General features: G+C 40.6%; 1 protein-coding gene across 3 annotated transcripts in view; it reads left to right on the top strand.

The window, feature by feature from the left end:
* MPPED2 (metallophosphoesterase domain containing 2) overlaps positions 1–25,735 on the top strand; it is a 182,116-nt gene that overhangs the window by 14,760 nt on the left and 141,621 nt on the right. The window lies entirely within an intron of this gene.

The following is a 25,735-nucleotide window of genomic DNA, read 5'->3' as shown; positions in this document are numbered from 1 at the left end:
GATTGGCTAAGAAGAGTGGCTTACTTGTGGTATTTGGTTTTAGGTATTTGGGCCACAGACCAAGTTTCAAACCGTTTACATATTGCACACTTAGTTTAAAATGTGTTTTGCACAAGGACTTAAAACTGAAATCAAGAAAAAAATTAAGTCTTCCACCAGCTAAGCAACTTAAGCATGTTTCCCTAATTTCCTGATTTAGCCTTTTGCTATGACATAGACAGTATACCAGCTCAATTTTAGTCCTGTGTTTTGGAAAATAGTTCTCTTTTTGTTTCATTTTGCTTTGCCTGAAGACTTCAAAGATAATTACAGAAACCTATCAGACTGTATTAGATACTTTCTTTTTTAAATCAAATATCATACCCATTGCTCTTGGTTTTACCTTATGTTTAACATATTCCATTTAAAAAAAAAAATATCACCAGCTTTTGCATACTGGTCCTGCTTGGATGGGTAAGGAATATAGTGAGATGTGTGTTTTATGGAGAAGAGGAGAAATGGGAATATGTGTGAAGGAAACAGAGAGAGGGAGGGCGGAAAGAAGAGAGAAAAAGAGACAGACAGACAGACTGGAAGATATATTCATTAGATCAGAACTCTTTCTTGCAATTATGATGTTCCCGGCCTTGGGCTTGACTGTAATACCAGGAGAGTGTCAGCATCCCTAAACATCAGTCAAAATGGACTTTACAAGGAGATAAGACAAATTGCACCTTAGCTTTCTGGGTTATGCATACCAACCCCACATACCAACAAATCCAGCCCTTGAAAGGATCAGAATAGCAATTTTTTGATACATTGACCTGTCTTGGTCTCTGAGAAGGACAATTTGTTAGGCCCTTCTAGGTAATTCGAACTTTAGGTTTGTATTTCAATATTAAAAAAAAAAAATAAATTTGACAAATAGCAAACTATGAACTGGCTTTTGAGAAATGTAAGAATATCTGAAATTGCGATTTCCCAAGGTTGGCCATCTGTTGGTATTTGGGAGACTTACCATGTGTTGTGCTCAAATTCCAACTTTTACAGGTTAACTTGTTTTCACTTTGTTCCTGACCCTCACATTCTGGGCACAACTGGCAGCACTGAACCCTATTTTGACTCAACAAACTTGGAGAAAAGAAGATGCAAATCTTTGGGAAGAACGAACGAGGAAGGAGGTGTTAACTCCAAAAGGATATTAATTCCTCATTCTTCCAGAATGCAGTTCAAAGAAGATTAATGTTTTCCCTATGTGAGCTATAAAGGCTTGGGTGTCTGTTCAGTACAGTGGAGGGAGCTCCGTCCTACCCCCACACCCACTGACACTTTGGAGGACTCAGAAGGGAAATCATAACCCCGTGGGAGGTGGTTTGCTTCACATTGTGCCCCTTGGTGGCGGATGCCTGGTCTGTTTTGCATCTCTCCATCTAGACCCCTGGACGTTAATGGCAGTCGGCACGCTCCACTGTTTATCTTGGAATTTGATACCATCATCTTGGCAACCAAACTGGGACCTTTACTGCTCAGATTGTTTGTCATTTGTTGTTAATTATCTGTTACCATAAATTCTGCACTTTGAGGAAAAAGGGAATGTTTTGAAATATTTCCTCCAACATGTAAGTGGAGCTTCATTTTCTGTGCACAAAAGAGGGGGAAAAAATCAGCCCTTTTGGGAATTGGTTTCAGGGAAATCAAATGCCCTGGTTTTTCAGACAGGCTTGTAGAGCCCACTAACGCAGCCAGAATTTGCAGTGAAAGAACCATTGCAATTTAGCAATGGTCTGTATTTGGGAGAGGGACTCTCCCCTCCACCTTCAAGGAAAAAAATAATTTAACTTTGCATGAGGGGTTTTGCTTTTATCACAATCTCTTTGTGCCATAATTGTGTTCTGCATGTGCGAGAGCCGTTCCCTGCAGTCCGTTCCTTCCTTTCAAAGGTTATTAAGACAAAGCAGTCCAGAGTGAAAAGTAGCTTCTGCTTACCTGCCTTTATGAGGTGTTTATTTTGTTAAGTGTAGAATTAAAATGAGCTTTCTGGCCATTAGTGGATTTTAGTCATGCCCCCACACTGCGGGGAAGGTTGTGTCACCTTATAAACAAACAGTGCTGTTTTGCGAGGTGCTGTACCACGGGCTGCAGGAACCACTGCTGGACTTAATATCTTAATAAAGTCGTAAACAGAAGTTGAGGGATGGAAAGAATGCATGCATGTATTTTGGAGGGGAGAACTCAGGAGGAGAGTGATTGTTGTCTGGCAGAAATTTAGGCACATTTATAAATATATTTAAAAAAAAAAGAAATTTGAAAAAGCTCCCCCCCCAATAGTATATCCATATTCTGGTCTGTCTCTCCACCCCCATGCCCCTTGCATGTGTTCCAGTATATTCTCTACTACTAGTGCCTTGGTTTTACTGTGGGCATCATTAATAATACATGCTTCACTAGGTGACAGTGAAGTTATGTTAGAGGATGCGTAGTGCTCAGTAAGGCACGTAGCACAGCATCTCAGTGCTCAATGCGTGGTAGCTATTATTATCAGTAATGTTGTTCATCGTGACCACGCCCCCCACATTAACCCTTGAGCTTCCACGGAGTCTTCATGGTGGCACGTTTGGGCCATCATTACTGTAACTTTTTTCTGATGCCATTAATGTGGGTGTCTGTTTTACTCTTGTTGAGAAGTTTTTGTTTTTGTTTCCATTTCCTCCTGCTTTTAAAGTTTTTAGGGCTGTGCTGTCTCCCAGGGGACTCTCACACTGAGAGGGAGGGTTTGAGTCTGTGTGAACTTACTGATAGCCAGGGGCACGGACTTAATAAACTCTTATCTCAACTCCCGGCATGCTGCCTGAGACAGTGTGACTCTGAGATGTGCCTTCACTGGAGCTGTGGAATTTACTTGGGTCTGCTGCTTTTGGTTCCCCAGAACCAGAGCGTGTTCTCCCCAGGCTTAGAAGGAATCACGGTAATAATGCTGTTTCTGAAATAAAGCACCATTTCTCCATATTCCATTATCCTTTTATTTCCTCTGTGTCAGTGCTTTTTAAAGGGACTGCATTAGGTATGTGTGTACTCTCTTAGCGCACAGATTACAATCAGACTTGAGGATTAAGAAATGTGTGTTAAATTAGTGTCTCAGACTTAGTAAAAGTTTGAGTATGAAAAATAAGAGACGAGGGGGGGCGGGGAATGGAGGTTGGGGAAAAAACACCCTCAGACCGCTCTGGGGGAGGCTGGGGAAAGGATTTAACACTTTGGATTTTTTAGAAGCCATTAAAACTCTGATGGGATCAGGTTACCTGACTGCACATCTGAAATATGAAACTCTTGCCCTAAACCGTGCAATTGAGTTAAGCTCAAAATTCAGGGCCTCCCCCTAAGACTGGCCTCTGGGTAAGCCTCATTGTGAATCACGAAATGATTTCCTTTGAGAGGAGCAAGGACTACAGTGAGGTTTTTATGGCCAATTTAGTCTGTACCCTGGTGCCAGCCAGACACTTGGCAGCACTTAGTGCCAGCTTTGGTGATCTGTCCACCGATTTTTCCCAAGGTCTTCGATCCTGTCTGTTTTTGGTGCTGACATGGAAGGAAAACACGTTGTAAATCCAACTTTCTAGGCACACCTCCTGAATTTTTTATTTTTAATTTTTTCTAAGGGAGTGGTACGGGGAGGTGTGGGGAGAGCATCAGGCTGGCCCACTGCCCTGAACTCTGAGGTTCGGAATGATGTTGACAGCTCTTCTCCCTCAATACTATTTCCCCCATCCTCCTTTGTCACTTCTTTAGGGGAGCCCCTACCGCCTCTCTGGATTATGTGAACCTTTATGTGTATAGACCTTTCCTGACTTGTAGCAAGTCGGCGTGAGATTTTTCGACTTTACCATGGCGCAAAAGTGATATTCCGTAGAAATTGTCCTTGAATTTGGATCTTTTCCTGGGCTAGCAATACACAGTTCAGTCCGGTTTGGCGATGCTGGGCAGTGGCAGCCACAGCTCCCGTCAGTGCGCTTTCGTGAAAGTCAACAACCAATGCACTCACAATCATTCTGTACCCATACGACCATTCTGTTTTTCGCTTCCAGTACAGTATTCAGTAAATTGCATGAGATAGTCAACACTTTATTATAAGATAAGCTTTATGTGACGTGATTTTGTCCAACGTTAGGCAAATGTGTTGTGAGCATGGGTAAGGTGGGCTAGGTTAAGCTATGATTTTCCTCAGGTTAGATGTATTAAATGCACTTTTGACTTATGATATTTCCAACTTAACGATGGGTTTATTGGGAGGCAACCCCATTATAAGTTGAGAAGGCTCTGTATTCAGAGTACCTACAAGTAATGCTTTTCTTTGGCTCCACTTATCATAAATGCATTTTTATTTATTAATTTCTTAAAGATTTATTTATTTATTTGAGACAGAGGGCGCGTGAGTGGGGGAAGGGCAGAGGGAGAAGGAGACAAGCAGACTCCTTGCTGAGTGGGGAGCCGGACGTGGGGCTCCATCCCAGAACCCTGAGATTGTGACCTGAGCTGAAACCAAGAGTCAGATGTTCAACCGACGGAGCCACCCAGGCGCCCCCATAAATGTAATTTTAAGTTATTTGTGAAATGACTGTCTTCCACTAGGCTCTGAAGGCAGCTACTCTGTCTTTGTAGTTTTCTTTTCTTTTCTTTTCACCTGCCTCTATCCAGATCACCTCTCACGGTTACCAGGCACATTCTAGACACGCTCCAAATACCTGTTGAATGAATGAATGAAAGTTGAGTTTGCGAGGATTCAGTACTCTTATATGTGCTTCTCTAAGAAGTTGGTGTTCCCTCATCATCATCCATTCATTTTGAGAGCATGTATTTGGACTTGACTAAATCCTTGGCTTTAAAAAGGGTAACTTATGTAAGTCTCCCGTATTTTTTTCAGGGTGGAGCTGGATGAAGCTCAGAGTGAGTATTTCTGATACTCCTACACTAATGCTATAATCTGTCCTGCCTTCAGTTGACATTTACATTGACAGTAGTAAATCCTCATTTCTGACATAGGGAATACATCAGTTTCACTTTCAACTTGACCCTAAAGACTTGGGTTCCCTATATTTTTCTCTAAAAACTGAGGCATTAGAAAGTATATTGTTTTAATTCCTTTGTAAAATGCTTATTTATTGATCCTGTTTGGAGTCAACAGTTATTGGAGAGAAGTGTGAAATTAATTAGGATATATTTCAGCCCAGTGATTAGGAGTCTGACTGACAACTGCCCCTAATCTGTGGAGTTGACCTGAAATGAAGACCATGAAAACGGGTCATTTGTTATCATGGGAATCGTGCATTTTGCATAAGGAGAACCAGTTTTATCCTGTACTTGTATGTTTTGTAACAACTTTACTTTTTTTTGAGATAATGAACTCTTATTATTAATAAGCTCTTATAGAATAACCATTTTGACAGAAATCTGTGATTTGGGTTAAGAACAGATAACACCATCCTAGCAACATTGGTGTTAATTATAGTGATTGAAACCTTTTTAAAAATTTAATATAAGGGAAAACAGATGAAACTTGAAGTACGGATGTAATGGAGCTCTGATTATGGGTGACTAAGCTCTAAACCTCTTGAAAACCAAATGATTTAAAAAAGCCCCGTATAAAGTGGCAAGCTTAAGGAAAAAATTTTATATGGAGGAGAACTTAAAAGAGGGGAGATAATAAGAAAAAGAGGCTTGCTTTGCAAGCACCTTGGGGCAGGAAGTTTTTAATTTAGGTGACTGGCTTCAGGTTTTTTTCCCTGACTGTCCCCACGATTGTGTCTACCAGGAAGGTGTTATATAATTAGGCTTTCTGGAGATGCCCTTTGGCTGAAGACCTAATTGAATTTCTGGACTTGAGGGCTGGACTAGAATTGGGGGAGCTTTTTGCCCTGCAGGTAGAAGCCCTTTGGTGGACCTCCCTCTCTGATAAGTACCTGTCGTGACTGGCAGTGACATTGTTTAGGTAAAGTAGGGTTTAGTAATTGAGGAGTCCGTGCTCCTTAGTATATGAAAATCTTTCTTTAAAATAGGGAAGACACCAAAATCCACATGTGCAATTTAAATGAGCTTGTATTCTGCATTATAAATATGCACCGGATGCCAAGTAGAAAACCGGAACACTCTCTCAGGATGCTGTTAGGGCCAAGCGGAATCTCATTAGGGACAGCTTCAAAGATCAGTTCCTCGTGTCCATAAAAACAAGTGTAAATTATCTGGTGCGCGCCTGCTGTTAGCAGTTGTGGTGTTGCATTATGCATGATCCAGACTGCACAGAGGAGACACAAGCTGCACGGACTTCTGCAATATATGTGGGGATTTCTCCGCCCATACATACATACATGCATATATATATATATTTGTATACATATTTTGGTGCTGAGCCTACGTTTTGGAAATTTATTGGTGTCTTTTAGTTAATGGAGGGTGCCATATATAACCTGCTCCTACATTTTTGATGAATTGGAGTCAGTTCAGAGAGGCATGATAAGGCTTTGAATTGTTTATATGACCAACCAATCTACCCAGATTTATGTATCTTGTTTGCTCACATATAGAGTCAGATTAGGGGCCGTGAATGTGTTCGATGCACATAGAATCAGGTGCATTTGCTTCTACCATTCTCTCCCTCTTTTTGGTTTCTTGGCTATTTTTTTTAAGATCGTGTGACTACTCCATAAATTAAGAAAGTGTAGTCAAGTTTAACACACGGGGCTTTAATAACTTAGTTTGAGAATAAATGCCTAAGGTCCTGGAATATATTCCTGAGCTTTACCATGTGAGGAGATAGAGAGGCAATAGAGTATGATGTTTAAGAGTGTGGACTCTAGAACCAGACTGCCAAGGTTTGAGTCTTAGTCTGCATCTTACTAGCTGTGTGACTTTGGAGAAGCTGCCTAACCTCTCTGTGTTCTCATCTGCAAATGAGGAGAAAAATTCATACGTATCTCATGGAGCTGTCATGGATGCTAAATCAGTTGCTTTATGAATAGTACCTGGAACTTTTCCTGGGATACAGTAAGTCCTGTCATTGTGTTTGCTCGTATTGGTGTTATCGGCATTATTATCAGAGGTAGAACACCTGCCAGTGCAGCTGGGGATGCCAGGTGCACACCCAGAGACTCGGTTCATAAGCCTGTGTGTGCGTGAGTAGACATGTGCACATGAGGCTGGGGGCAGGCAGAGTCAGGGACCTTGCAGTGAATTGGGAGAAGCTATTAAAAATATAAAATACTGAATGGTGTATATCTTTGTTGTCCATATAACCCATGGAAATAACCGTGAGATTTGGGGGAAAGGATGAGAAATAGAGAAAGAGAGGCAGCTTTCCTCTCACCATGGTAGGAGAGAGTGTCTGTAACATCTCCTGTTCCCACTGGTTTCTCAAAGCCTAGTCCCAGGACAAGAAGCATGTGGAAAAAAGATCAAAAGAGCAGCCTTACACAGCATCCAGGACTTAAATCCACAAGCATTACAGCACCTGTTACCTCCATTTGGAAACTTACATTTCCAAATATAAAGGGATGGTCAAGATAGCATTATGTCTCTTTCCAGACTAGAAGCTCTGTCAGGGCAGGGCTGATGTGGGCTGATCTTGAATCCAGCACAGTGCCCAAGGGCTCAGTAATTAAACATATCTTTAACAAATTAATGAACAGTCTTCAACATGTATGTATGTAGTTTTGTCCTCATTGTACATTCTCTCTGAACTTAAAAACTTCCCATCGTCTTCAGAGAGTCATCCCTGCAATTATAATGATCGCCCAGGACTAGTTATTGCCAACCTTGTTTGCTTTAGTGTTCCTCCGTATGGTTTGCTGAAGATGCCCCTGTCACCTGCTGTCACTCTTGCATCAATACCTGAAGGATGGTTTGTTGGTAGCTCTCATATTTTGACATTGAGTGACTGAGGCCTCTTTTGTGATTTTGTGATCTTCTAACACTTTTTTTTTTTTTTTTTGGAAATGAGAACCTCTAAAATATTGGCATAAGACAAAGAGCTTTTATCCTTGATGGAAGTCTTGGAAACCATCTACAGATAGGGAGGAAATGAGCAAGAGGAGTGGGAGGTCTGGGGAAAGTTGGGTGTCACTGAAAATGTTTCAGTGAATGAATGAATGAATCAATTAATCAGTATTTACTGGAAGTGGCAAGGTGGGTTAGGGATAGTGGCTGTTTCACCTCATTGCTCTATTCCCTGAGCATAACACAGTATCTGCTATAATAAATAAATAGTTATTGATGAATAAATGAATGTCTTCTTGGGTCTAGCAGTCAGAATAGTGTAGAACTGTAAGACACCCATTGTTGTCTGCCAGGGGTGTTTTGCCTATTTAGGGAGATGGTCAAATTCACTTGAATTAAATAATATTTAATAAAATAATCATGCGTACATTCTTACTAGGAGCCTACCAAGGTGTATTTTTTTTATACTTGTCATGCGCTGTGTTCACTGTGAGGGAAACATGTGTAGAGAATTTTACATATGGCCAGTTGGTGACTCAGAGAGGTTGAGGCACCTGATCGAGGTCACACAGGACTGCTGGTCGTAGTCTTTATGACCCTTACTGAGCAGAAAGTGCTTAAGGAACTTACAGTTTGAGGCAGATATTAAATCCTAACGAGTAGGAGAGGCGAGGGAGAATTTCTTCAAGAACATGTCTGAAATAAAGCCTTTTTCTTCTGACAATGAAGTCATTTGAATTGCTTTCCAGTTTTATTTCCCAATTTTCCCTGTAGACATACCCCAGGTCAAAGTATCTTCATGTCTGACTCTTGTCCCAAACATGAAAGAAGGTAGACTCCCTGTAGGAGGCACCTATGATGGAAAGCAGTGTCAATTAAACAGGAACAGCTATTTTCTGCCCTGGAGGATCACACTTTGCTTTCATTTTATAATATCTCCTCCTGCTCTTACCACTACCACTCTTGTGTCCCTTGGTTCCTTTCAAATCTGGCAGCATCTTCTGCATCCCAGGGCTCCAGAAACCACTGCCATTTCCTACTCAGAGACTACGCATTTGGAGAGCAATTGCATTTTTGCTAGGATGCAGGAGTTGAGAAGTGTGCATATGCCATGGGCTTGGATAATGGCTCACATTCCAAACAAGTTAAACGGTTTCGGGGCCTACTGCTTGCGCTATGTGGAAATGAGCAAAAACGATATGCTTTTAGGTCTTTTCCATTTGGAAACATGAAGATGGAAGTTTGGATGCTTCAAAGCAATAAATGTTACGAAGTTCAATTTGAGTACAGTTTTGAGACCTGGCTGTGGCTGAGTATCAGAGATCAAGGGTCGCTTCAAAAGCCCTCCATTTTTGACAGGTTCTCAGAGGCTACTATTTGGAAATGATGTCTCAGACCAAAAAACAGTGGTGTTATTGCACAGAAAATTGCTTCTGTTATCCATAATTGGTGTTGGCATCCCTCGGTAGACCACTGAAGTGTGTCTTCTTCATTAAGATTGAGAAACCCCGTAGCCATGAGTCACTCACAAGGAGCATTTCCAGCCACGTGCAATTTCCCTCTTGGAAGATGCTCTCTGTGGCAGGTGTGAGGTATCGCACTCAACTTCTCTCTGTGAAGACTGCAGCTGGGCCCAAGTCGGCTTTGGCGAGGATCCTCTTGCTTGGGGTGCTGCTGCTCCAACTCTCAGTGAGACTCTAGCCAAGTGCCTAGGCCCTTGGTATGATGGCTGACAGCTGGGCATTGGTTCAGTTGCTGGTGGTTCGCCAGGAGTACCTGCTAGATATTTAAAAAGGGAGCATCACAGAAAGTAGGAGAATTTTTCCAGCTCTGTTGCTTTTCTGGGAAGTTCAGAGATGGCATTTGGCAGCAACCTTCACACTGAGTTCTACCTGTTCAACTTCATAATAGGAAAATTTTCTAATGAAAGCTCTAAGTTTTTGGTGATGATTAAAATTAGTAGTTCTGGAATGATCAAGACCCCATTTTAGTAGGCAGAGACGTTCATAAAATATGCATTGCGAGGAGTCCAGCTAGTGAATATGTTGGTTGTAGCAGTCTACATTTCACTGTAGAAATTGTGTATCTCTACTGTCTATATACAAATACGTTTGTGTGTACACATGCACACACACCCACAGATAAATGAAGGTTTAAAATTAAACGTAGATGCAAGTGCTTACTGAACACTTCTATAAATCAAATAAAACACTGGACATTGTTTGCATGTGAGTTGAACACCTCAGCTCACGATTACTCACACAGTTGACCTTGTTTTCTATTGAGGGCACCAAGAAGCCACATTATTAAGCATATTGGGTCAACTTGGGGTTCACTGTTAACATCATTTTTCTTTCTGCCGAGATGAAAAGGTCTTCGGGCAGATTGTTTTCTTTTTGTTCCATATTCTTGGGGGGAGTAGCATGATTTTTGCCTGACTCTTGGTCTGCTCTATAAATAAGCAGATTCAGTCTTTTGTTTTAAATGTAATCAGCAAGATTGCATTTGCATTGCTTGTAAGTGAATCACATAAGTGAAATTACATTGCCTGCATCTCATTTGGTATCATAAAATGTTATGGGATGCAGGCTGTTTTTCTCCGACTAAAGTGTCTTGAGTTAGTATTAGGGTGCTTGCTTTCATTTTCCTTTGTGACCAAATTTGTTGCATTCTACAGAGCTAGGGCTCATATTTTCACTTATGTTAGTTGCTGGAGAAATACTTGTTCGTATTCTCTAGAATGAGCTGAGATATTGGTTCAGTAGGGGGTAAATGGGGTTTTAAGACTATCTCACGTCGTGTACCAAGTGATTGCTAATCACTTTCTGTCGTTTGTGACAACTTCTGCTTACTAAGAGGAAGCGCCAGTCACCGTTGGTTGGAAGTATAAAGCAGTCTGAAACTTTTCAGGCAGTTGGCTACGGAAAATGGTTGACGCAAACACAAACACAAAAATAAAAACTTCAGTTCGTCACCATTTTTTTTTTTTTTTTTGGTGACCAGTATAAAATACTCATCTTAATTGGTTCTTTAGAAGATATTCTTAAGGCCAATGATTTAAAAGTCATTTTGAGATTACCCCGCGATTTTCCTTGGAAATAAATAATTTAATATGACAATAATAATCGCTGACTCCAAAAGTCAGTAATTTCAGTGACAAATGAGAATGCCCTATTTCACAAATCACCCCCCTCCTCCTCCCTGAGGTTTGCTTAATTCATGAATTTTTAAGATGGAAGTTGAAGAAAAGGTATGAGTTCTTAGATAACCTATAACGCAGTGTGGTTATCCACAAAACCTCTCTTTATTAACTACATTATTGATAAACCCGGCAAAGCAGCAGGCAGCTAGTGCTGATTATGCCCTTTGCCAAGTGGGAAGACTGCTTTCAAGAAGAAAAAGCAGGCCAGTTATAGTGATACACCAACAGTGAAGGAGCTTAGTAAGGACTGGGGATCTCTGCTTATTTGGAAAGGTATCAGTAGAGAGAAATGGGAAGAATTAAATGTAATGAGTGGGAAATTAAAATAGGAGAGCATGCGTTTTTTTTTTTTTTTTCTATCAGAAGAGAAAACTTAGGGATACTGAACCCAAAAGAAAAACTAACATCCTAAAATAGCTTACAGAAATTTGGGGGTAAGGTTTTGAAGAAGATGTGCAGTTTTGTGTTCTCATAGTTTTTTTTTTTTTTTTAAAAAGCACCTAAAAAATGTCATACGGAAGGATAGGATTGAGTATAGCTTCTTTTTAATTAGTAAACTTTACATTGAAGCATAACATATGTATGGAGAAGTGTGCAAATTAACTGTATTCGACTCAGTGAATTTTCACAAAGGGAACATACTTCCGTGACCAGCATCAGATGTAGTTTTAAAGATCATTTGTTTGTTTTAGTCTGCAAAATAATATTTGGAAGTCATAAGAATTGAAATGGTATTGCAATCTACAATAAAATTTTATTAATAAAAATGGCAGAGACCACTGTTACTATTGCTATGTGGTTTACAAAGAAGATAATTATATGCATTGGGATCCCAGTGGCTTCCCTAAGATTCCTCCGCCTTGGATGTTGCATGGTTTAAAGTTGCATATGTGACTGCTGTGACTTTTATTTAAACTGGTCTCTGAGGCATACTTTTCATTTGTAGTCACTTAAGATTTCCTGAAAGCTCCTCTCTGTGATTTGAAAATTCTCTGGATAATATTTCCAAATTGATGACCTTCTTGAGTTAAAATAATTTTTTTAGTCTAGCTTAAAAGATATCTTTATTTTCTATTCCATTCATCACCATTTTCTCATTGAAAAAATTACCCAAGCCTATACCACTTCAAATGAACAGCTGCACTTTGAAACTAGATCCTTCTTTTGCCTGTAATTGTCCAAATGAGGAGGACCAGGTTTGCTAACTATTTGAAAAGAATTGGTTGTGACTGTAAAGCATTTTTATGCTTTCAGTTTTTTCTCTTCAAATTTTGGTGTTCCCAAGCTAGAGGGAAATAAAAGAGAAAGAAGGGAAGGAAGAAGGGAAGGAGAGAGAGGAAAGAAGGGAGGAAAAGAAAGAAAGAAAGGCGGGGGGAAAGCAGTTTATAAAGTACCTATAAGCGAGGCAGTTCTAGGAATAGCTTAACTCTAGCTTTGGGGGTAAGAGAAAGATAAAGGATGGCCCCAAAAGTTCAACCTGAGAAAGACTATCACTATCGTGCTAAAAGTGTGACTATAAACCACTGACCCAGGTTATTAATTTCTTTTTAATACATTCACCAGAATGAATAGAATAATAATAAAATACATACGTAGCTATATACGTGTGTGTATATATTCTGTGGCGTGGTTATCACCTAGTCTTGGAAAACTGCATTGCAGAGAACAATGTGAAACTCTCTCTTCAGGGTTTGTCTTTGAAGCCAGTTCATGGGCCTATATGGAAAGAGTTCTCTATATTTTCCAGCTACAGAAATCATCTTCAAATACTTGTTCATACCTTCCTGGCACCTTACAGTGCCAGTTCAACACACCCAAGGAATAAAATTCACTCAGGAGTTCTTACCTTTGGTATTCTCACTCTGACCACAGAGCTGTTTAGACTCACCAGGCTAAATGGGTTCTTTGGTTGGACCCCTTATGGTTATTACCGTGAAGAGTTTTCACATACATAGTACTACAGCAACTTTCTACTTGTCCATAACAGTTTTGGACTGACTCCTGGAAAGTGATCCAACAATTGATCCAAACGGTCCTATATGAATGTGAAATGTGGTCTCTCAGCTTACAGATTGAAACAGTTGCACATTTTGATGTTTAAGTGACCAAGATGGCTGATTAGAGATATTTTCTGATTGGTTACTTAACAAGTAGCCATTCTGTTTTATTTTTTTTAAAGGAAACTAACAATCATAACAGATTATCTGGCTATATATGTTTTGAATCTCACAATAACTAGGGAAGAATGTTTCCAAATGAACATGAATTATAGCTCTGTTTATTATACCATTGTGAAAGCTAATAATTTGTCTTGACACAATAGCTGCTTTTAGGCTATCGGGAGTCATGAATTAGTGAAAATATACCATCAATTTCCAAAAATATATTTGAATTCTTTTATTTTGATTATACAAAATTATACATTGTCTCCAATAAAAAAAATTTGGATTGATACCTCTGGGTAAGATAGAAATATTCTAAAACTTACTTCGCCATATAAATAGAATAGCAGATATAACTGTTTCAGAATTTTGATATGTATTTGCTTATTTGACATGTCATTCTTTTATTCATTCACTAATTCAAATATTTATTGAACTCCTGTTATGTTGTAGGTAAGCAAACTTGCCTGAGTCTGGGACTGTTTAATAAGTTAAAATGGTAATCTTACCAATTTATTGTGGGGGAAAATGGTTCAACGTAATGCTCACTGATGATACAAATCAGCCTCGATACAAAATTTGTTCTCGCCTAGAGTATAAAACTAACCCTTATTATTATTATTTTTTTGGTTATTTTCCCCATTCTGATGGCTTTTTTCCTCATTTTATTGTGTTACCTTGGTTAAACACTGCTTTTGGGGAACCCCTTTTCTCTCTCCTTTGAGGCATCTTAGATCTTCTGGACTGCAGGGCGCACAGCCTAAATTAGACCAAGGAAACTGGTTAAAAAAAGGCAAGCCAGACAGGACAAGGTAGCATCCACAGAGATAATAATAATAATAGAATAATGGCAATCAACTATTGAGTGCTTACTGTATAGCCAGCTAAGTGCTAACTGCTTTAGTACATTATCTTATGCAATTCTCAGCAAACCCGTCAGAAGTAGGTGGTATTATTCCCATTTTGCAGATAAGAAAACCAAGATTAAGATTTCACAGCTGGTCAGTGAAATATACATTTGGCTGAGTTTATGAATCATGCTAGTCTGTCAGGGAGGCAGTGGCAGATCCATGAATTAAAAATTTGGATTTTGACTGTTTTTCTTTTCTTTTCCAAAACAACGCTCATGATAAAACCATGTGGAACTGAAGTCATGAAGAGCATGAAGTTAAATACAATCCAGATCCACAAACATATTTTTTGGAATAGTTCCACTGGTTGAGGCTCTGTAGAGAAGCATGACCTAGCATGACTTTTTTACTCAGAAACACAGATATGGAGGAATTCATTATTTGGAGGCTGCGGGGTCAAAGGAGAAGACCATATTCAACTGAGAATCAAATGGTATAAGCCTCAGTTCCCTCAACTGTAAAATGGAACAAATACTAGTTAGAGCAGATGGTTTCCAAAGTTCCTTGGATTTCAGGCATTCTAAGATTTTAGGCTGAAGTTACTCAGAATTCCTTGTATTAGTTCCTGGACTTTCCACTCCAAGGCCACTGGGATTAGGTGATAATGCAAGGGAGAGTTTCACGTGGAAACATTACGCTCACAGGTTATGGAATTCCAGAGGGAACACTCAAGACTGTTAACCCATTCAGCTAAACACCCAAAACTGAGTGTAAAAATTTAAGAAGGAAACAATCTTCTCTACTTTGAGGTACGTTTAGGGGCCTATGGAAGTATGAAATAAATATGTGGAGTCTGGGCCCTTTATTGACTGGAATAAAGAATTTCAGATTCCAGAGAAGAGTGTCAGGATTTCTTCTTTTTACTCGTTCGAGAAGTGTTTGTCAAGGAATATGTCGGTAGCCTGAAAGCTCCAAATCTGGGAGCCTCTAGTTTCAGAATTAATGTTGTCAGTGAACAGGTCTCTCAATATCTGAGCCCCATTTTCTTCTCTGTAAAATGTAAAATAGGCCCCCAAAACTGTTTTCTGATGCTAAAAATCTATGAATCAGTGTATCTTTTGATATCCCTAAAGCAAGAGAGTGACGATATTATGGTCCCAAGTGATGCGTGTTATGGCTGAAGGACCAACTCGGAGGACCTGGACTGAGGTTATTTCTATTGAGAAGAAGAAGAAAAACCCAACATTAAAAAAATAATTTGCAGTTGAGTGAAAACGGTTTGTCCTCTGGAGTAAAATAGGTGATGATAACCTGCTGTTGTGCGCAATGGCGTCTAGAAAGCAGTGGAGGAGGCCGGATTGTCCAGCCCAGCACACTGCTGCGGAGTTCCAGAGACTCCCTGCTTTTAGGGTTGGTGTGAGCTGCAGGTCTTGAAAGGACGAGAGCTCACGTGGCTGTTTGGAGCTGTACGCCAGTGAACTTGGGTCAGGGAGGCCAGCGTAGGGCAGGCAAATGTGGGGGAGATTCTAACTCAAAGACAGTGTGGCAGCATGCCGCAGACCTCTTGTGGATATTCTTAAGTTTGGGGGCAGAAATTTAAAAATAGGCACCTAGCCTTAAAGGAACAGTGCAAGGGCAAATTGATTGTAGTCCCTGAAAGTGTGGGAGGTTATAAAAGCTTAGTAACAGGAAGGAGGCAGAAGCCCATTTATTAGAACTGAAATGGTAAAAGGCATAGCAGAGCTAGTTGTCTGGTGACTTGTCCTTGAGCTGCTTGAGGCTTGGATTCTGAATGCTGTCTACGGTCAGGGTTGGTCGGGGTTGGTTCAGAAGCCAGGTCTTGGATTGAGCTGAGTGGTGGGTATGAAGCTGCCGTGCTCTGGGTAGAGAACAGACATGAGAGCAGGGCACCCTGCCCTGCACTTGGGAAATTCACAAAGTGCCCTAGGGACCCTATGTTGGTCAGGCTGCCCCAAGACAAACCAGGAGTTTAGGATGTGCTTTTTTCTCCCTTGTTCTTAGTTTGTTTCATAAGGTTAAAGAAAAAGGAAGCAGTAGCCTTCAATTTTATAAGGTCCTTGACCTTCTGTTTATGATTATTTACACTCATAAATCGTCTGTGCAATCTGACTACCCAATAGCTTCCTCCTTCTTGCAGTATGGACTTGTCAATAATACCAGCATCCTTATAATGTAAGACATACCTGTCTTGTGCCAGAGATAATCCTGGGAGTTGTAGATGCCATATTTAATCTTTAAAGTGGCTATTTATCCCTCCTTCATGCGGCTTGAATCAGAATACCAGCCCAGCTGTCCTTGTAAGCCCATTCTTTTCCATGACGCCATCCTGACTTTTGGCTTAAAGTAGTTTCTTCCCTGTTTCTCAGTCTTGTTCTTCACAGAACAATGATGATTTTCAAAATTCCAGCTACTGTGCTTAGAGGTTCACAAATGCTGCCTTCTCTTTGCGTATCTTTAAGTACTCAAAATAAAAATCCATGTTTGTTTGTTTGTTTCAACTGTGGGAAATGTAAATGTAACTCTCATGTTCCTAAATCAAAAGGCATGGCCCTGAATTTTGGATCTTAATATCATGGTCCTTCATGAGCATAAAGCTCATGTATGAGCATTGATAACTGTGTTTCTTGACTTCATTGTTACATTCTGTGACTATAAGCAAGATCTGCATTGGCTTTTTTTTTTTTTCCTGCATAATCCTTGTCCTACTGCCTCTTTTTCTTTCCTGAAAGAAAATATAATGAACATGGTACATTACTTTAAAAAGTAGGTTTCATGGTGCAATTGGTAGCAAATGGTGTTGAGTGGTGATGGAACAGTGATTTTTGGAAATAAACTGGGGGAAGAAGAGAAAAGCAGATCCTCTGTCTGTGCCCTCTGTTTGCAACGGATCGCATGCCTCAAGCTGCAAAGGTGGGAGGTGTTGTGCTCTTTCCTGTGCTCACCGTGGGTGGTCAGGACTGTCTAGAACCTTATTTTATTTATCTTAGAGGAGTTGCTGTAATTGTTGCCCAGAAGTACTGGCATTTGGGGTTCACACATCACTGAACTCCTGGTCTGTTGGTATTTGACGAGTAAGGACCCACGGTGTTTCACACTTGGAGAGAAGTTATGTAGCTAGTTCCCAAAACGGCCCCGTTCACGACTACAGGCAGGCCCCCTTGTTAGTGCCGTGTGTCTAGAAATCTTGTCTGGGCTTGACAGCTTAAAAGCCTTTTGGAGGAGTTCAGCAAGGGGAAATGGTTAAGAACATTGTGACAAAACTAACCCATGAAATATCCTGCAGCCAGTGAACACGTTTATAAAGAGTCTGCAGTAGCACTGAAAATGCTGACGTTATAATGGCTTACGTGGAGCAAAAAATTCCCAGAATATAACATTTTGAATGCAGAATGATCCCAATTATGTTTTAAAAATGCGTTGTGAAAAGACAAAATGGAAAGCTACCAAAATATTACTAGTCACTTTCTCTGGGTAGATGAATAAGGGTGGGTTCATCTTTCTTTGCTCTTTTTACACATATTCTTAATTTTACTAATGTTAGTAATCTGTAACTTTAACAAGTGTGTACTTTACAATTAGGAGAATAAAGCTTTTTTTCGCAGTAAAATAATAATGTCTCCTATTTGGGGGAAACTCACTTTTGTGAATCAGGGAAAGTCACTTCCCTTCGTGATTCTCATTTCTCCAGTGACTCTTATTTGACCGAATGAACACGGTACTTGGTGTAAAATAACACCTATTTAACGCAAGTACTGAGGTGATGTGGAAGACTTGACAGTTTTAATAGTACGAGGCGAATACTAATTTTGAAAGACAGAGTTGAAATTTGAGTTATAAAATGGCGTGTTCTTTCCCAGTTAGGGTGCAGTCTCTCTGTCTACGAGAGAGCAGTATTTGGGACACTTCATTAAGAAGAGGATTCAGGTTTCATCCACCTCGTGAAATTAGGGCAATCCTGAGAAATTTTGTAGACAGAAATAATGGCAAAACAGCGATAATTATGGTAATTATTGATCCTTAAAAACCATACGCAACGCATTCTGCTTACTTCCTTAGAACATCTCTGTGAGGCGAGTATTTGCACCCCTCATGTAAATGGGAGAAAACTGAAGCATGGGGCTCACTAGCGCCATGTTCCGGAGAAGTCCTCCATGTGTGTTGCATATCTGGGATTTGAATCCATGTTGTCTGTCTCAAGAACATATCAGGCTCATTAAGTTTTCTGGGCATTCTAGTAAAGTTGTTACAGGTATGTGTGTTGAACCATCTGATTTTCTTTGAACCAGACTAAGAGATAGAACCAGGTAATAGTCGGACCAGTAAAAACACCTGACCACAGGTAGCATGTCATAGTTTTTAGTGTTTTCTGTTGGACAATATCAAAGTGGACAAAACTAGAATTTCACAAGTTTATTAGGTATTTAAAAGTAATACCTAATGTCTGAAATGTTCAGATGTGGAGAACACTTGTATTTCTTCAGTTTCCCATTGGATTTGTGTAGAAGCAGGTATTGGCCTGGGAAGCAGGCAGTAATAAGCGAGTAAGCCAGGAGTCAGACAGATTCCCCTTACAATGGAGGCTTCTCCAGTTATGGCATCTTTGACCTTGGGGAAATTATTTAACCTCAGAAACCCAGTACATCTGTAAAATGGGATTAATAGTACCACCTTATAGGGAGGACTGGATGAGGTAATGTCCATAAACTGCTTGCCTGGCTCAGTGCCTGTGGTAAATAGCACTCCCAGAGGGTAACTTTTCTTTCTATTATTGAGCGTTGGGAAGCATGGAGCCTGGATCCGTTTTTGCTGCTAACATTGGCCATGAGCACATCACTTAACCCTTCTGGATCTTAGACTCAACAGGAATAATAACACTGATCTTTCTACCTTCAAGGTGAGGATGAAACCAGATTATAAATGAACCAGTGTTTTGAAAAAGTATGAAGGGATGTACCAATGTGCAAGTAAAAGATGAAGGGAACAGTAGGCAGACAGAAGGGGCAAAGTAATGGACTTGGGTTTAAGTTGTAACTGGATCTTTCCCACAGGAGTTCAGTCTGTGGAGACCAAATTGAGTTATATTCAGTTGTCTGTTAAGAAAAAAAAAGACAAACTTGAATCCAGACACCCAGCAGCACTATTCGCTGATTACCCTGATTTGTGGCCTCTCATCAAAAAAGGACCAGCCCTAAACTGGACTTTGTGGGAGTTCTTATGGCATGTTTTCCCAAGTGAAAGCTGTTTAGGGAACCCCCTGGAAGGCCTGGCTGAGGTTTACCCTTTCCCGCGGGAGCCCATTTCTTCAGGCACACAAGCTGTGGGAGCATCAAGTGGAGGTGTGTGTGAGCTTGTCCCTCCCCTCGGGCCAAGTGCTTCTACAAATTATCTGTATGTTAAATTGCCACGAGTGCTCTACAAAGTTTTGCTTTGGCAAACTCACATCAGAATTCCTGGCTCTTCTCACATCCCCTATGCAGGGTCCTGATGGAAATACTGCCAGGCCATGGGTCCTGTAGCAAGCAAACATTTAGGAGTCAGGACAAAGAGAAGTTACATTCTAGTCCTGCTGCTGTATTTATTGAAATGGGTTCATGATTCTCGCTGTGTTTCCTAACACAATGACATGCTATGGCAAGGGTGGGGAAAGACGGTCATTTCTTTGGAATCAGAAGCTGATTTGTAGTTGGGGGGTACAAATCTGTTCAGTGACTTTCTCATGCCACCATTCACCCTCGATTCTGACAGGAATCACGTTGTCTGTACAGAACAGCGCCAGCCCCTATGTTAATCAAGTTTAATCTACCAGCCAGGACTGCTTTCCCACAATGAGCATTTGGAGGCATTGCCTATTAAAATATCGGGTATTTAGCACTGCCTTGAAAGCAAACCTGAAGGCTTGATAGGGGCTACGTCTTTTAATTATTATTATTATTGTGATCTTAAAGAGCAATTGATATGGGAGTGAGAAGGGGACTGGTTCAAACATGCCCCCTTGGCCACCCCTCCCTCAAAGATGACTTAAAAACAGGCACTGAGCCAGAGAATTTTCAAGGCTAACTTTCTCACGTGGAAGAGAAAAATTATTGCGATGCCCTTTAGCTAAGTACACTCACTTCAGCCTTCATGGATGGCAGCGGTCACGTGCTCACCTCTTCACGAGGAAGAGAGCTTGAAACACTCACACAGCAGAACCTCCGGAGACTGGGGGCAGGCTGATATCTGAAAGTAGGGCACAGGGAGTACCTGTAAGGTTTTTGGGTTGGTGTTTTGTTTTTGTTTTTGTTTTAAAGAGAAGGCTTTTTGAGAAGTTATTTTCTTGCCAAAAAACTAAAGGATTTCTAACCTCCTTTTCATCTTATCCATCATTGCTCTAACAGAAAGACATAGCTGACATGCCTGAGCGTTAGCAGACCTGTAGGCCCTCTGCAGAATGCACGGGTCAGATAACAGGCCCTCTATGGTTCAGCATTCAAATGGGTGTACGCAGCAGTGAAAAGGAGCAAACAGAATTGTGCAAACGTGGTGGATGAAGACTTTCTAGTAAACTTTTAGCAAATATTGACTCAGAACTGAGAATTATTTGAAATTTACTCTTATCTAAAGTATCCAGGGAAGTCACTGATTTGAAATAAAACAGAGTCATTTTATATGTGAACTATCATGAAACCAATAAGAGACTGTAGAAATGACATAGAACGGGGCACTGAAAGAAATTGGGTCTGGCCAGGATAAGAACAGAGTGTAATTGGATTTGGGTGTTATTTTCATGGGTGTATAAAAGACAGAATGAGAGAGAGAGAAAGGGGTCGGGGAGAGAGAGAAAGAGAAAAAGAGGGAGAGTTTGCCCTGAATGAAAGATAACTGGTAAAGTACGATGTATACGTTTGGCTCCTATAAAATGTGGTCTTATACCCTTGTCCTCGGTGGGTACTCGAACCGGTGTGAGTAGTCATAACTGTAGTCATGATGATTTGGTCTCTGGGTTTTGTGAAAATTGGTATCTGAATAATGCATCCCTACCCGGCTTTAGCAGTCTTTGCACAACTGTGAAGTAGAGAGGTACAGGCTTGAACAACTTGAGGAAAGTTCAGGTCACCTTATAAATTCAGTGTCTACCTGAGAATTGCCTTCTTGTAAATTTGGCACTCTGACTTCCCTTCCTCACCTTCATACCTCTCATTTTAACAAAACAAAACAAAACACTGTTCCTTTTATGCTGAATGACATTATTCTAGCTGTCTGCTTGGTGAACTCCCACTACCCCTTCAAGACCCAGATCAAATATGCCCACTTTGTGAAGACTTCACCATCCCCAAATTGAACTAATTCCTTTCTTCAATATTTCTCATAGAAGATTCTATCTCAATAATGAGGACTAACATTTTTTGAGCACTTAATATGCACCAGCCGCTTTTTAAGCAATGGTTACTTAATCAGCTTTGTGAGGCAACTACTGCTGTCATCCCCAGTTTACAGATGAGATTAACGAAGGCTTAGAAGAGGTTAGTAATGTGTCCAGCGTCTCAAAGCTAGGCACAGGCAGACCATGGTCTAAACCTAGGTCTTGTTGATGCTTTAAGTGACTTAAATGACCCCCGAAGTGACCTCTTAATCTCTGTGTTCTCTCTTACTCCCCCTCCTCCCATACCTACATAGGTGTATAAAATTTAGGGTCACGTCGATTACATCTTGGTATGTACACCCTCCCAACCAAAAATGTGAGATTCAAGATGGTAAAAATGGCATCGTGGTAACCCCTGTTAAAGAATCATTCTTCAAAACCCTGACTCATATGGATATAAAATGAACACTTGTTAAAATTTTTATTTAACTCACTAATAAATGAGGGAGCCAAGGAATTTGTTATAATAGGCTCACAGGAGAACCACAAATGTATATGGAGTAAAAGAATGTTGAGTTGAATTTACAAATAGATTCAAAACTAGAGGGAGAGTCAGTTGAACCTCCACGGGACAGAAAACTTATTTGCAACTATAGATAAGAATTATTTGCATTGCTTTCACTTATCTACAAGTTCCTAAGTTGTAAAATGGCCCAAAGGCTAAAGCATTTATTCCCTGTGGGATCAGATAATGCCTAGAGGCTTCAGCATTCCATTAAAAGGCTGCTCACTCCAAAGTCACCTCTGAGAAACAGTATTGCATTGCAAAGGGCATAAGCTCATGATTTAGACAGATTCCAAATCAAGAGTCCCAAGCTTAAAGGAATCATGGAACATTGCATCAAAAACTGGGGATGTACTCTATGGTGACTAATATAACAAAATAAAAATTATTAAAATAAATAAATAAATACAGAAAAAAAAAAAAGAGTCCCAAGCTTAGTGTGGGATCTTAAGTAAAATTTGGAGTATATAAAAAAGCACATGCATGTGTGTGTGCACACACACTCATCACGCAGAGATCCTGAGAGGATTAAATGTAATAATATAGGAAATAATAGAGGAATATAGGAAAAACCTCTGGCACGTTATAGATACTGCTAAATATTAGGTGTTATTATTAGTAATATAATGTCTAACATATAGTTGTTGCTTAATAATAAACATTTGTTTAATGACAAAATCAGCAGTGGGCAAACTTTTTTCTGGAAAGTTTTAAATAGTAAATATTTTAGACTCTGCGGGCCATATGGCATCTGTACAATTATGACTCTGCTCTTGTAGGTCGAAAGTGGCCATAGATAATATTAAAGCAAATGAATGTCGCTGTGCTATAGTAAAACTTTCTTTATAGAAACATGCATTGGGCCGTATTTTGCGTATGGGCTGTAGCTTGCTGACCTGTGAACTAAATGAATGAAATGGCTCATTCAAAAGCTTGGGGTGGAGGACTAATTTGTAGTCATACCTGTCGGTGGACCTTGCTGGTGTTACTCCACAGAGAAATCTGGGTAGAGTTTGACCAGTGCTAATTAGACGTTATAACTTGATAGAGGGTATTTCCCTTTGTTATTGTTCAAAGTAAATTGACCACTGGAATTAAAGGCAGACCTAGATTTGATTCTCTTTTCAACCAGATACTAGCTGCGTGATCGTGGGCAAGTGACCCATCAGCTCTGTACCTTGGATATACTAACCTTGTGATAATCATGGGGAAATGTAAACTATGACATACGCTGCCAAGGTAATAAGTATTCATTTCCAGAGGGGAGGGAAAGTCCTCCATGGCTTTTTCTGTTGTGCGGGAACTAGGTGATTTTTATGGTTGAATAATGCACTAGCTCTTTCAGCAAGGGTTGAAGATGTAAGGTAAAATAGTTCTCTGTATTGCCATGAAACAGGCTGCACAGTATCATACATTGAGTCTGAAAATTACTGTATTGAATTAACTTTGGAAGGTTGCTAAATGTCAGTATCATGTTAAGTGACGTTACAAATAAGCATTTGTTTTGCAATGTACTAACAAGACGTCCCAACTGTGATAAAAATGGTCTTTTTGCCTTAGGTGTGACTGATTTTTTGAAAGTAAGTCTATCAACTCAACCCAAAGTTGGAAAAAAAACATTACAGATCATTAAAATCCAACTGAAAGAGCCACACACTTTAAAGAAGGCCTATTAGCCATGCAAATATGAAGCTACCTGCACTTCTGATAAGCATAATTAACTAAACAATGAATTCCATTAACAGCTACTTGTGAGACTTTAAGCCTTGAAAACTTGGCTTTGATGAGTTGGAATGGTAGAGAAGGACAGTAGAATTTCTTCCCCTTTAGCAGAGTTTTTCATTTAGTCAGTTAGACACAACACCTCCTCATGAATGTCACCCCCAACATTTAAAAAATTAAATGCTTGTATGTTTGATGTCCCTCAAGGTTCTTTCTTCTGGACTGAGCCAGATGAAGACGTTTTCAGATGGACCAGTATTTGCAAATGACCCACATTTTGTGTTTGAAGTTGTAATTGTAATTATTGATGTAAAAAAAACCTGGATGCTCCATTTTAGGACACTCTGCTCTTACACCTGGGTGTGTTGTATCATGTAAAAGAAGGCTGTATGGCTGGAGGGTGGCAGCAGGACAGAGCAGAGGCTGAGCTGCCCGCTTGGGGCAGAGCCACCCACTAGCCCTTCCTCGCGCCTTTGCCGAGTCTCTGTTTCCTCATTCTCAAAATGGAAGAAAGATAGGGGGCTACCTGCCTCAAGGATTAAGTGAAAACAGTCATGTGAAGGGCATCACATGGCGCCTGGCTTCTAAATGAAGACTGTGCCATCGTTCTTCATTATTACTGTTGTTACTTTCAACCAAAAACGTTTGTGTCCGTATCCAGTTGTCTTAGTTTGGGTTGCTGTAACAAATACCACACATTGGGTGGCTTACACAACTGACATTTATTTCTAACAGTTTCAGAGGCTGGGAATTCCACAATCAGGGTGCCCCCCAATTTGATTCCTGCGGAAAGCCCCTCCCTGGTTTGTCGATAGCCACTCTCTTGCCCCGTCCTTACATGGCCACGGAAGAGATCATCTTTCTCGTGTCGCTTTCTATGAGGCCACTGGTCCCATTCATGACCTAGTTACCTCCCAGATGCTCCATCTTCTAATACTGTCACCTTAGGAATTACGGATTCAACGTATGACTTTTAGGGGAGGACACAAATGCAGTCCATAGCACCGGATCGATGATGAACGTGTGGACAGGATGGAACCACAGGAGATTACCAGCATAGGATGTTGTAGTTCATTTGTGGCTACTTCTCTCGTTCTCATTGTGGTCTACTCATGATGGCTTCTGTTTTAATATCATCAGGTTTCTATTGCTGTAGTCCCATACCCTCTCCTTTCTGTCTTTCCATCTTCTCATTCCCCACCCCCGCCTCCCCTCACATCCTGCACGGAGCCTTAGTTTTCTTATAAGAGCCTGCTTTCTTTGTGGCCCCCTGTACCTCTCAGTGAATGAGGGAGGAGGCGATTTTCCACGGCCTTCGAGGCTGTTTCAGGCCCTACCATCTGGCTCTGTGGTCTGGCCTCTCCGACCTTCTACTGCTCACTGCCTTGTGACTGCTTCAGCCACACCTCTTTACTCGGAGGTCCCCACACATGCTAAGTGCTTCCACATTGCTCCTCCTGTTGCCTGAACAGCCCTTCCTTACTGCCTGACTTTCCAAATCCTACGCTTGTTGAAATTCCCAATTCAAATTCCAGCTTCAGGCCACTCTCCTGCTTCTTTCTGAGCCTAAGATCCTTTGTCCATTTGAAATGGACATACTACCTTGTCCTTTGCCACTGTAATGCCCCCTGTCTTTCTTCCCAGCCTGCAAGCAGTGCCAGGCATTTTCTCCTTTATTCCACAGCACCTGATAGGGCCTTGATTATAACATTTTGCACACTGTTTTGAAAGTCACCTGTTTAAATGTTGTGAAATAACTAAAATTGCAGAAACCAGGCGTGTCAGTAAGCATTTGGTGAATAAATGAATTGACAGAATAACTGCAGAATCCTTGAAGGAACCATGCTTGTTGCTTCTTTGTCCTCCTAGAACCTATCATGGTACCTGGCACACAGGAAGGTGCCTAAG

The sequence above is a fragment of the Ursus americanus genome, chromosome 24, assembly GCF_024610735.1.
Source record: "Ursus americanus isolate L20-20 chromosome 24, mUrsAme1.1.p, whole genome shotgun sequence".
Taxonomy (NCBI): Eukaryota; Metazoa; Chordata; class Mammalia; order Carnivora; family Ursidae; genus Ursus; species Ursus americanus.
Note: the sequence above shows the minus strand (reverse complement) of the source record. Positions and strands in the feature narration are given on the sequence as shown.